Source organism: Apium graveolens, chromosome 10 (genome assembly GCF_009905375.1).
Source record: "Apium graveolens cultivar Ventura chromosome 10, ASM990537v1, whole genome shotgun sequence".
NCBI lineage: Eukaryota > Viridiplantae > Streptophyta > Magnoliopsida > Apiales > Apiaceae > Apium > Apium graveolens.
This window is the reverse complement of record NC_133656.1, coordinates 170646127-170658529: the sequence shown is the minus strand read 5'-3', so window position 1 is coordinate 170658529 and position 12403 is coordinate 170646127. Positions and strand designations below refer to the sequence as shown.

At 34.1% G+C, this 12403-nt stretch overlaps 1 long non-coding RNA gene across 1 annotated transcript; it reads right to left on the bottom strand.

Annotated features, from left to right (window-relative positions):
- Positions 1-9377: 9377 nt before the first annotated feature.
- LOC141693396 (uncharacterized) lies at positions 9378-12037 on the bottom strand. The gene is made up of 2 exons (XR_012563111.1): positions 11835-12037; positions 9378-9718 (listed from the first exon to the last, which is right to left on the bottom strand). It is a non-coding gene; the product is annotated as an uncharacterized LOC141693396 (long non-coding RNA).
- Between the last annotated feature and the right edge of the window lie 366 nt (positions 12038-12403).

Genomic DNA, 12403 nt, shown 5'->3' with positions numbered 1-12403 from the left:
TACTAGTAAATGGTATTTTGATATGCCCTGTATCTAGGAAATACAGGAGGAATGATTCAAGGATAACCTTAGAGGTTTTACAAGGAGAAAGGTAATATTCAAAATTCTCAAGAATAGAAATTTTGATAAATGAAATATGACGTAATTATAATGATGCCAAGTGGGGCACGTGTTAAATCACGAGAAAGTATGGATCGAACCAGTAAAGGTCGAAATTGTTCAGGGCAATTAGGGCCTAAGATAAAAGATGTTCTAAGTATGATTGAGAGTCAGTCGTGAAAGTGATTAACCTCTAAAGACTGAGGCAATAACTTATGGAAAAATGGTGATATTTTTTTTTCACTCATCAGATTTTAAGGAAAACATCTTCACACAAGTAGTGATTGAAGTGAGGTAGAAAATTTAGTTGGAGGTGGTTAAAAGGACATTGATTGTAAGGAGATTTTACTATCTGGAAAGGCCAAAGAGGTGGCCAACACTTTAAGTGTAAGAGGACAATTATCGGCGCTCGTGCCAGAAGAATACAGTAATAATGGTTAAAGCCGTGAAGGTTGTATTATGGTTTTGAAGATTGACATTCCTTCTGATGACTGTGCAATACCCAACCGTAATAGTAGTTTGGTAAAGATTTAATTCGTATAATCGCCATGAGCGGGCTATCTATCTTAGAAGGTCCTATATTGAGAATAAGCCAGGACCATGTTTCAAAAAGGACTAAACAAACCTTTGAGTTAAGTCTTCTATTGAAGGCATATGATTAAGAATGGTATTAACCTGCTATCGTTGCTTTAATTAAAACTCTTCTGCAATTTTATCTGCTTCATGTCATATGTACGTCAAGTTCAGGAGTGTTCTTTATGAATCATGAACGGTGATCATGTCACCTCCTTAGAAGAATTCGATACGAGATGTATGGACTCCGTATAGTTAGCTATTAAGACTTCATGGAAAATGAATGATTACAGTAGGTCAACGGTGGACCCTAGTAGTGCAGCAATGATTCTGCGATTAATGAGTCGATTACAACCGTGAGAGTTGTATTGGAATGGATGTTGAGATTGAGTACCACTAATCGGGTCGTGGTGGTGTATAAGTTATCATTGATAGACTAATTAAGTAGATTATCTACCTATTGAATACTTATTCCTTCTTATCAATAGAGAGTTGTATTACTATACGAGGAAGGTTACAGTGCAAGCATAGAATTCTAGTAACGATGATGTATAGAATGAGATCCCAGATTCGATTCTCGATGTCGAGGGAGTTTCAAAGGTGATTGTGTATAAGCTCGAGGAAGAGCATGGGTCCATAGAATGATGGACAGAATAGCAAAAATAATTAGGCATGTGAAATATGATGCTATAATACTTGATGTTGATATATATACATATATGTTTTGTTCTCCTATGACAAACCTCTATAGTTCAGGGGTAGATTCCAAGCCAGATATTTTGTGGCAGTATATTTTATATATATACAATTCTCTTCAATTCGTTCTTTTCTCTCCTTTTCATTTCATATAAGCTGAGAAGAACAACCCTTCCAGAATGGGAGGTATTGCCGAATGACTATCTATCTGTGTGATAGAAACCTAGTAGGATACCACATGTTATTTAATTGCTTGTCAAGTACTAAAGGCTGGCCACCTTCTGTACTAACTATGCAATAGAACAAGTGTTCATGATCATAGTGATCTCTCAATAAATTCTTTTACTTCTATATGATGGATCAAGCTTTCGAAGATAGAAGCAGCTAGGAAGGGGTAGTATCAGTGCGGTGGTATTCCAAATCTAACGCGTTCGTGATACTAAGGTTGACGCAATTATTAAAAAGGTTATAGAATGCTAACGAGCAAAAGTGTAACCAGTATAGTATTATGTATGGAAGATAGTAAGGACTATGAACTAGAAAAGAATGGGTATTGAGAAGCAAAAGCTATAATGCTAGAAGCTATGATGAGAGTCTGTGCAATAGACTTGAGAGAAATTGGAATGATCACTTAACACAGATTGAGTTTTCTTACGATAATAGATCATATGTCAGTATTGAGATATCGCCTTATGAGATCCTTGAGGGAAGACAATGTCGATCTCCCTTATGATAGGATGATGTTGCAGAGCGCAAGATGCTCAGACCAGTAGTGGTCCAAAGGACCAAGGATATAATAGATCTAATCAGAGGATGGCTGATAGTAGCCCAGGATGGACATAAAAAGTATGCTGATTTGACATGAAAGGACAAAGAATATGAAATAGGGGACCTAATAATGTTAAAGGTATCCCTTGGAAAGGATTGATGAGGTTCGGAAAGAAAAGAAAGCTAAGCCCACGAATTGTTGGACCCTTTGAGGTATTAAGACCTATTGGGAAGTTAGCATATGAGCTAGCCCTACCCCCGAACATGTTGCAAGTTCATAACGTGTTCCGCGTATCAATGTCAAGGAAGTGTAATTCGGATGCCAGACAAATAGGGGCATATGAGCGCATAGACATGCAACCAGACGTAACCTACATGGAGCAACCAGGAAGGGTTATAGATCAAAAATGGACAAATGCTTAGGAGAAGAGTTATCAAACTATTTAGAGTTTGATGGTAGAACCATAATGTGGGAAAATTACGTAAGAGTAAGAAAGTGCAATGCTAAGAAAGTATCCCTACTCATTTTCTATCTGATTCCGGGACGGAATCCTTTTAAGGAGGGGAGACTGTAATAACCCCAAAATTTCGAACTTTTTGCAACCCTTATGAATAGTGTTTTTGCTGATATTGCTGAATAAGAAAACTTTTCATACCACACTATGTAGGGGTTCTTTTATTGTTATTCTGAGATTGTATTAGTACTCTATATGATAAATAAGTGTATGTAAAGATCGTCAGAATCCAAATTCGAACACTTTGATTTTTCCCGAAAATCCACTAGATACCGAAAGAATTGAGTATAAGGTAACAGGATAAAAGGGATTTAAATTCAAGGATTTTAAGAGAGGATCATAAAAGGAATGCAATGTATTGAGAAAGGTTAAGGGAACCCAAGTAATAAGATCCCGGGTATGATCCTTCAAACGATAAACGAGAATGAAAGTTAAGCAAACCGTATAACAGATCAGCGGTCATTAGGAAAGCAATTAGGAGTTAATCAAGGAGGTTAGGGATGATGATGTCATCAAACCAACAAGAAGAGGACAAGTGTGGAGGGTGACATCACATGATGACCAAAGCATGACATAAGGGAAGGAAGTGTGGTTGATTTATAACCACATAATTTTTCATGGTTAAAAATGATTAAAACAAAACAAAAATCAACCAACCAAGGCAAATCAAAACAAATCACAAAAACACAAAAGCTCTTCCCTTTTCTTCAAAGAAAAACTCTCGGCTTTTTCTTATTTCAAGAGAAGAAATTTTCAAAAATCAAGATCCAACCATTGTTAAATCACAAGGTAATTATCCAAGGTCCCTTATGATTAGTTATGGATATCCTAGAAGTTTGAGCCTCCAATTCTTCATGAATCTCTTCCAATAAATCAATGAAGAAGATAATGAATAGTGTTTTCAAGATTTCTAACTTGGTTTTCTTTGTTTTTCCTTTATGATCCAAGCATTCCTAAGTTATCTCAAGGCTTCTTAAGGCTCCCTAGCTACTCTAATCACTTCAAGGAAGGTATAACATCTCCAAACCCTAACCTTACTTTGAATATTAGGATGGTTTTGATTGTTATGGTAAAAGAGAAGCTTGATGCTTGTATGTTTAGAGTTTGGGTTGGAGTTGTAGTGATTTGGATGTTGAAATCTTGTTTATAGTTAAAGAACTTAAGTAAGCTTTTAGTTCATGATTGGGAAGTTGAATAAATTGGAAATATTAAGATGTGAGGGCTGTTGTAGTATGGTATGGATGGAGTTTGGGTGTATGGTTGATTTGTGGTTGATTTGGAGTGGTATAAATTTGGGTAATCGCGTAAACATAGCCGTCGTAATGCCCGATTTACCGTAGACTATTTTTTTTCTCAACATCAGAACCCTTGAACTCACTGGTAGGTTTTTACCATTGCCATTTTTAGATAGTTCATGTTACGAGCTTCGTTTTGATATATGGTTCGTTTGAATCCGATGTACGGTTTAGGAGAAACGACCGTTTTAAGTAACGGCGTTTCGCGAACGAACCATTACCCCTCGCCTTACTTTGAAACATTGGTTAAAGACCTTAAATGACTAATTGGAGTATGAAACATTTATGTAAAGTGTATTAGGCAGTTGGTAAGGCACTCGCGAAAGAATCGCCTTAAAACTCTTAATGGTTAATTTATTAAAAATGGTGGAGCCGAGGGTACTCGAGCGACTTAAGAGAATCATTAAGCGCAAAGCGAGCGTTAGAGTCTAATTGGTTAAAGTATAGATTCTTAAGCGACTTTGGTTTAATTCCAACTTATATGTGGTTTATAGGTTACCAGACTCATCCCAGGACTTTTACCACCCCCAGTCGCTCAGGCAAGTTTTCTACCCGTTATACTGTTGTTATGATGTATATATGTATATGCATTATCTTGTGATAAGTGTATAATTGTTATTAGCAAATCTTGCGATATATTGGAGCATGTTGATATGGTATATATGCATGCCTGTTTCATAATCTTGATATCTAATTGTTGATTCAATTGCTTATAAACTGCATAATACCTATGCTAGAGATAAGCAGTAGTTGCGTATGCCCTTAGTATAGGGGACCCAAAGGTAAACATTTTCTAAACCGGGAGTCGATGTTCCCGAGTATAATATATATATATATTTATATATATATATGAATAGTTTTCAAAACTATTATTCGAATAAGGTTTATTCGATAACTTTATTTTACTTAATGAATATTATTTTGAATATTCATTCGAGGGCTTATGACTCCGTTTATTTTATTATTGAATATTATTTTAAATATTCATTCGAGGGCTTATGACTTCGATTATTTACTAAATAATATTCTTTATTTTATTAAAGAATAATGTGTCGATAATCAAACTTACTTTTGATTATCCAAATAAAGATAGTACTTTCGTATAAGTATATCTTTGGTTATTTAATATTCATTTCAAGTATAAATTTTAAAACTTCTACTTCGATTATATTTAAAAAGATCATCCTTATGGGAATATTATTTAATTAATAATATTCAGATATTTTCTAATATATCGGGACTGATTTATTTCATTAAATCAGCATTACTCCAAACATTCTTAAAAATGTTTTCGAGTCTTCAAAATGATTTTTAAAGGTTAGGGCGGATCCCAAAACCCATTTTTATATTTAAGATCTTCCTTTCGAAGGGGATTTAAATACTCGTTCAAAACCTGAGGGATCCGGCTCTGTGGTGTGTTTTATATTCGCAACAAGGTTGCTGCGTTGATAAAAGAGTTTTTGATTACTTACCCAACTCTCGGGAAGTAAAATTCTTGGAACAAGTTAATCCATTAACAGGCATCGCCTGGGAAATATCGGTGAGTTTTCCTTTCCAACTAGATACGACTTCTTGGTGGAGCCGTATCAACAAGTTTCTACTTAGGGAAAGGGGGGACGAGCTTTACGTTTCAGAGTCATGGATTTCATCTGAACTAGGAGTGGCGTAAGTGGTCGAGTAGCACCGGCCCAGCCTTATTATATTGGCCCAAATGGCCCGGAAGTTCCGCTAAGACGGTCCATTCCTTAGGAGTCCAGTGTTCGGTTGACAAGTAAATCCGACAGGTTCTCCTCTACATGTAGAAAATGGCGGGGTTGCACTACTATGACTAATCATCGTAAGTGGTCTTCCTGGCGCGGCAAACTCCCGTAATGAGTTCATCATCCAATTTGATATTTCTGCAACACTACCCAGAGCACTTTGATAGAAAGGCTACGGTTGGGCGATTGTTGAGTGTTGGCAGGGTCGAGTTTTCAAAATGATGTTTGCATCAAATGAAGTATCTCGTAACTTCATTTTATTTTGGTGATATTTTAAAGATTGATTCTATACAAGTTTTGTCTGGTAGCTTAATCTATGGGATGAACTATTTATACATTGAATGGTGGTAGTTCAAGTAGTATTTGGAAAAGATATAAGTATATTGGAGTATCTTGTAACTTCATCTTTTAAACTTATATCTAGTAAATGATTATCTTGTGCATGTCAAAGATTTTCAGAAAAACTTTGAGACAAGGTTAGATATATGAGATCACCTTGCAACGATATTTTTATACAGTTATAAACTGGAACTCTGTGTACATTATACATGTCAGAGGATTTCAAAGATTGTGAAAAGTATATATATATATATATGTATATATATACTGAATATTTTGCGACTTGGTCGCGTTAAGATATCAGCTTGGTTCATTTCTTTTGACCAAGACTTTCATGAGAATGCTCATATATTGTTAATCAGTATATATATTATTTTGGTGGGCTTGTTGCTCACCCTTGCTTTCTTCTTTCATCACACAACATCAGATAGACAAGATGAACATGACCAAGCTCCCAATTTGCGAGCAGATAGGAAACGTTCCGCAGTTTCCTATAGGCGTTGATGTCGCTGTAGCTGAGGTAGGAACTACCAATAGGCTAGGATTTCAACTTTTGATGTACCAGACTTATGTATCTTTATCAATTGTAATAATGGCAAAGAAATGTAAATTTATTCAGAAACCCTTTTAAGGTGTAATGGCATATAATTTTGGAATAAAATGACTCATGTTATTTTTTTTGATATTCATCTCTGAGACTATAACTTGTGGTGTGTGTGTTTATTGTGGGGTCACAGTACAGAGTAGTTGATTGTTTATTAAGATTGGGTGTTATTAAGGGAAATGAAACTCGTGACAACCCGGATCCCCGACCCCGGATTTGGGGGTGTTACACTAGAGAATCTCATTTAGTAGCTATTAAGAGAATTTTCAGATATCTCAAAGGAACACCCAAACTTGACATTTGGTATCCTAGAGATTCTGGTTTTGATCTAACTGGTTATTCAGATGCAGATTATGCAGTTTGTAAAATTAATAGAAAAAGTACTACAGGAACCTGTCAATTTCTAGGAAATAAGCTAGTATCCTGGTTCAATAAAAAGCAAAATTCAATCTCTACTTCTACAACTCAGGTTGAATATATTGTTGCTGGTAGCTGTTGTGCACATATTTTATGGATGAAAAATCAACTATTGGACTATGGTCTATAGGTGAATAAAATTCCTATTTTATGTGATAACATAAGTGCCATTGCAATTACTGAATGTTAGATATATTTGTAATGTCATGTCTAATAATGATGTGTGTTTAGTTTCAGATCATGACTAACGGGACAAATCAGGACTTAACTGGAAATCAGTACTTATACTGAAGTCAGAGCTTAAGATATCAGAACTTAAGTTATCAAAACTTAAGATATCAGAAGATATTCATCAGGAGATAATATCAGGACTTAAGAAGACTTTCAGATAAGGAAGGCGGCTGATTGAAAGGAAAGAAGATAAAGACTAAAATAAGAAGATATATGCATGAAGAAGAATTCTATGAAGAATAGAAGACTTGAAGGAAAAGATAACTAACTGATATATTTTAGGATGTAGACTTATATTCGATATCAATTAGAAGATTATCTTGTAACTGTGTGGTATATAAACACAGCATAGGGTTTACACTATAAGTGTTATTATAATCGAGAATATTATTTATTGTAACCCTAGCAGCTCTCGTGATATTTGTTCATCACTGAGAGAGAACGGTTTCATTGCAATACTGTTTTATTAATAAGATTATTCTGTGTTTCATACTTGTGCTCTTAATTCAATTTTATTGTAGTATACACTGTATTTAACCCCCCTTTTATAGTGTGTGTGTGTGACCTAATAAGTGGTATCAGAGCCAATCTGTTAACACATATACAGTAAAGATGTAACGCCCCCAAATTCGGGGTCAGAGGATTTGGTCGCCACTATAAAACCTCAATCGAAATTAAACTGTTTAATTAATAAACAAATGACAGCGGAATATATTTATCATAAATGACCCCAAACTAATCCAAGATATTTTAAGGTTACAGTTCTAGAAACAAGATATCCAAATTCCACCAATAAATTTTTCGCTTTCTTTTAAAACTCTTTTCAATAAATTCCAACTCAAAACTAAACCCACTAGTATAACTTTGAATTGAAGTACACTAGGCCCAAATAAAATATACAACTATAATATAATATAATATAATATAATAACTTTACACAATAAAACTTACACTAGCCCGCAAATCCTGGACCAACCACCTTTTAAAAGCTTCTTCTTTGTTTCCTCGAATTACGCAGCTAAACAGCGCAAGCTAATCCTTACTGGAGGTTAAATTTAAAAACAGGCAAGTATGAGCGAAAGAAATGCTCATCAAGATCATTATAGCAAATATAGGGTCGTTTTGATATAAAACCGACATCTGCATTAGAGTAGAACATTTAAAATCATAATTGCTGAATCATAAAATTTTAGTTGAGGAACCCCAGAATTGGTTCCCTAATTGTATTCAAAGCCATTTTGATATTTTTGAGCGAAATGCTTCAGCAATACTTTGAATCTTGACGAGAATAAAACTCGTAAAACAGTCTTTACGGAAATATCGTAAACAACAATAACAAGAAGCAATGATTATGGATTGAATCACAAACTTTATTCAAAATTGAACTCTTGAAATTAATACTTATTTTGTTGTCATATCAAATTAGATATTAATACGAACTTTGACACTCACAACCTACCCGCGCTAAAATAGGGAAGTCAGCATCAATCATCTGCACTAATACCATATTTGATATTTAACACCAACTTAAATATCAACATTAATCAGCAACCGAATTAAAACTATATTCCACCTTTATTCAAAACCAAAACAGTTGATAAATCATTTTTCTATGATTATCAAAAAAACAATTTAATAATTTAGATTGGAATCCTCGAACGACGGTGTGTTGCCGCCGGTGATCAGCCGCGGAGCAACACCGGTATGCCGAAGCATATCCAACTAAACAAATGGGGCACCCAAGGCACATATCGGCCTAATGGTATTATATCCTGTATAATACCTAAATCTCCGCTGGACCGCCGCCACGGCCTCTTACGCAACCATCCAATCTTAAAATATTTTATTGAAAGGGGTCATAATACTCGACACCCTTATAAACTTTTATTCCCCCATTTACTTGGGTAGGAATACTCGCAAAACCAACTCATTTTTCTCAAAACTCAAAACATTTATAAATCCAGTAATTTGATGAGTAAAATCACTTAGCTATTCTGAACATTGAATAGCAGAAAAGTATTTGCATAATAAGCATTTAACTCAGCGATATGTAAAATATTTATCTATTCTGAACTTGAGAATAGGAAAAGCAATACTTGCATAAGAAGATTTAAAATAAATATCACTTGAACAATAAGTGATTATAGGGATACTTGCCTTTGGGTTTTTAGCAGTTAGCACACTCGCAATAACACAAATATCTCATGATGCTTTCTCAAGACGTCACAATTTCTTATTCTTAATTCTTTGATATGCCGCTAATGCGGTTACTGCGGTCTGATACGAAATCTTATCCAACTTTAGTCTTGATCCCCAACGTCTGGTTTTGTTCGTCATGAACCATCCGTAACTACTGAACCACTATGCAACTCTCCCTTTATCTTTTCTTTTGCTTGGTCTCATGCCCTTAATGCCCGATCACTAGCATAAGCAAAAAGATACTACTTTAGTATCCTTCTGAAACGATTATCTTATTTCTACCCTTTCGCGATATATATGTATATATATACATATGGCACATTATATAGCATATAACAAGTAGCACACATTATAGTTTAAAACTTACTACCAACTCAGAATATTATTTAACACGAGAACGCGTAACTTATGATAATATTTCTACGGAAAATTCGGCATGACCTATTCGTAATATGGACAATACCCTGAATAACCACACCCCAAATACAACCCACAAGTCATTTCAATGTTCTTACCCAGACATATCCTATACGTGTTACGACTAACAATCATAACATGCTTTCAAATCATTGAAATCAAATAAGTCAAATAGATTTAAATACAGGGGAATTTTAGAAAATTTTGGCATGAAGTATTCGTAATTAGGACTATCCACCTGTTTTTCAATTCCACAATTTAATCTTATAACCAAACAAAATAAAGTTGCCTCAACTTGCAGCAACATAAAAGTAAACAAGCAAGAAAAGTACCCGCCCAGACTTGCGTCACCTAAACAATTAAGGAAAATTACCCGCCCAGACTTGCGGCACCTAAACAATTAAGTATACTTAATAATTTATAATATTTGAACTTACAGTTATATAATTTAGCATCACCAATTCAACTTGAGTAAACACTTAAATAAATCACCTTGCACATATATCACATAGACTAGTAACTATACACATATTCAAATCACACTCTAATAATTAGCAACTAAACTCAATCTCAAATAGGCATATACTAACATGTATTTCCATAAAACACATCGCTATATATTCTCATTTAACATCAAGTTGCAAACAAAAGCTTTGTAAATAATTAAACATATAAAAACACATAACAAGTATCTTGGCTGCTCGATTTCACAGAAACTAAGTTTGCCTCTGGATTTTTAATAAATTGATAAATAGGTCTGTTGTAGTGAAATTTGGTGGAGACTTAACTGACTCACATATTTAACTACCATAAAAATTTCAGATGAAAGCAAGGTGTTTAGGGCCCCTGAACAGAGTCGTCAATATGGCCAACAAACCCTGTCCAGAAATTCTGCGCACCTTGCACTAAATAAATTGTATCTCAATTTGTACAAGTCTGGTAGTAACCAAATTTTACAGACATATAATTAAATCATAAACCTACAATTCTTATTTTTTAACCATCAAGCAATTAGGTCTCAAATTGTCTCAAAACAGTCATCCAAAACAGGATAGTTTCCTGGAAAATGCTGAATTTTCTGGACTTAAACTTCATTAACAACTTTAATCAATTCTTAATAATTAACTAAACCCATAATCTCTATTATACAAATAATCAAACACTTAGCATGCAAACATTAATAGTTCATATTACAATTTCAATGATACATTAGACTCTCTTTTACACTTATAATTCTAGAGAAAATTTGCCATGACTCGTTCGTTAATACCTTAACCAATCATCTACAATAAATTACACATTAATTTCGGATTAAAACCTCAATCAACTAATCTATTTCCGAATGCTAACCAAAACCAACATATATATACATACACCATTAGTAATTTAGTATCACTAATTAACAACATCACAACCAGCCATTATCGAATTCTCAAAATTTATGCCCAACTACTATAACCAATTTTTTATACATAAACAACTAAAATTTCTAAGACTCGGAATAAAATCCAATAAATCGAGTTTATACAAATCTGAAATTTTATAACTTTAGCACGCATCAACATTCGTAGCAAGTAATTTCACAACCAAATAATCATACATCAATTTATATCAAATTCGAACCAAAAATTAAAATTTAAATCTTAAAAATCTGATAAAATTTAGGAACACACTTACATATCAAATTTTGAATTAAAACGAATTGTTATTGTTATTTTCAGACTCAACGAGCATCATAGTCCACTCCGCCGGCTCACCGGAGTTCATCACCGGCGGTGGAGTCGAACGGAGGTGCACAGATAGGTCTCCAATCATGCTTAACTCCAATTAAAGCTTTAAATAATGTACATATTCAAATCCAAGAAAGAACTCAACACAATTTCATCAAAACCGAATCAAAGGTTTGAATTTTCTAACTTACCCGAATTGGGTTTTCAACGAAATCGATAAAATACACGCATACATACCCCGAGCATCAGTCAGGAGACAACAGGAGCATAAATTCGGTATCAAAACGGAGATTTAGCCGGAAAATGAAGAGATGGGAGAAGGGAGAGAGGAAGAGATCAGAGAGATGGAGAGAAAGATCGATAATGAAGAAGAAATAAGGGGAGGTCTGCTGGGTTTAAGAGAAGTAAGCCCAGGGGCAAAACTGTTATTTTCCTTCTTTCTATTTATCACTTTCTTTATACTAGAATACATAAAAACGAATTTAAATATTATTTCGCTATACTGTAAAGAGTGCGAATTAAATGAAACTCATTTTTAAAATATAGAGCACGAAATTATCTTCGTCCCCATATTTTTAAAATAATTTTTGAGCGAACGATTTATTTTATACAATTTTACAAGGTAATGCTCAAAAATAGAAATAAAGCTCATAAAATCATTTTAAAATACTCCAACCTCAAAATAAATCCAACTATTATTTTTAAAATATTTCTGAGGGTATTCTAGAGATAATAAAACAAATTTCATGATTTAATCATA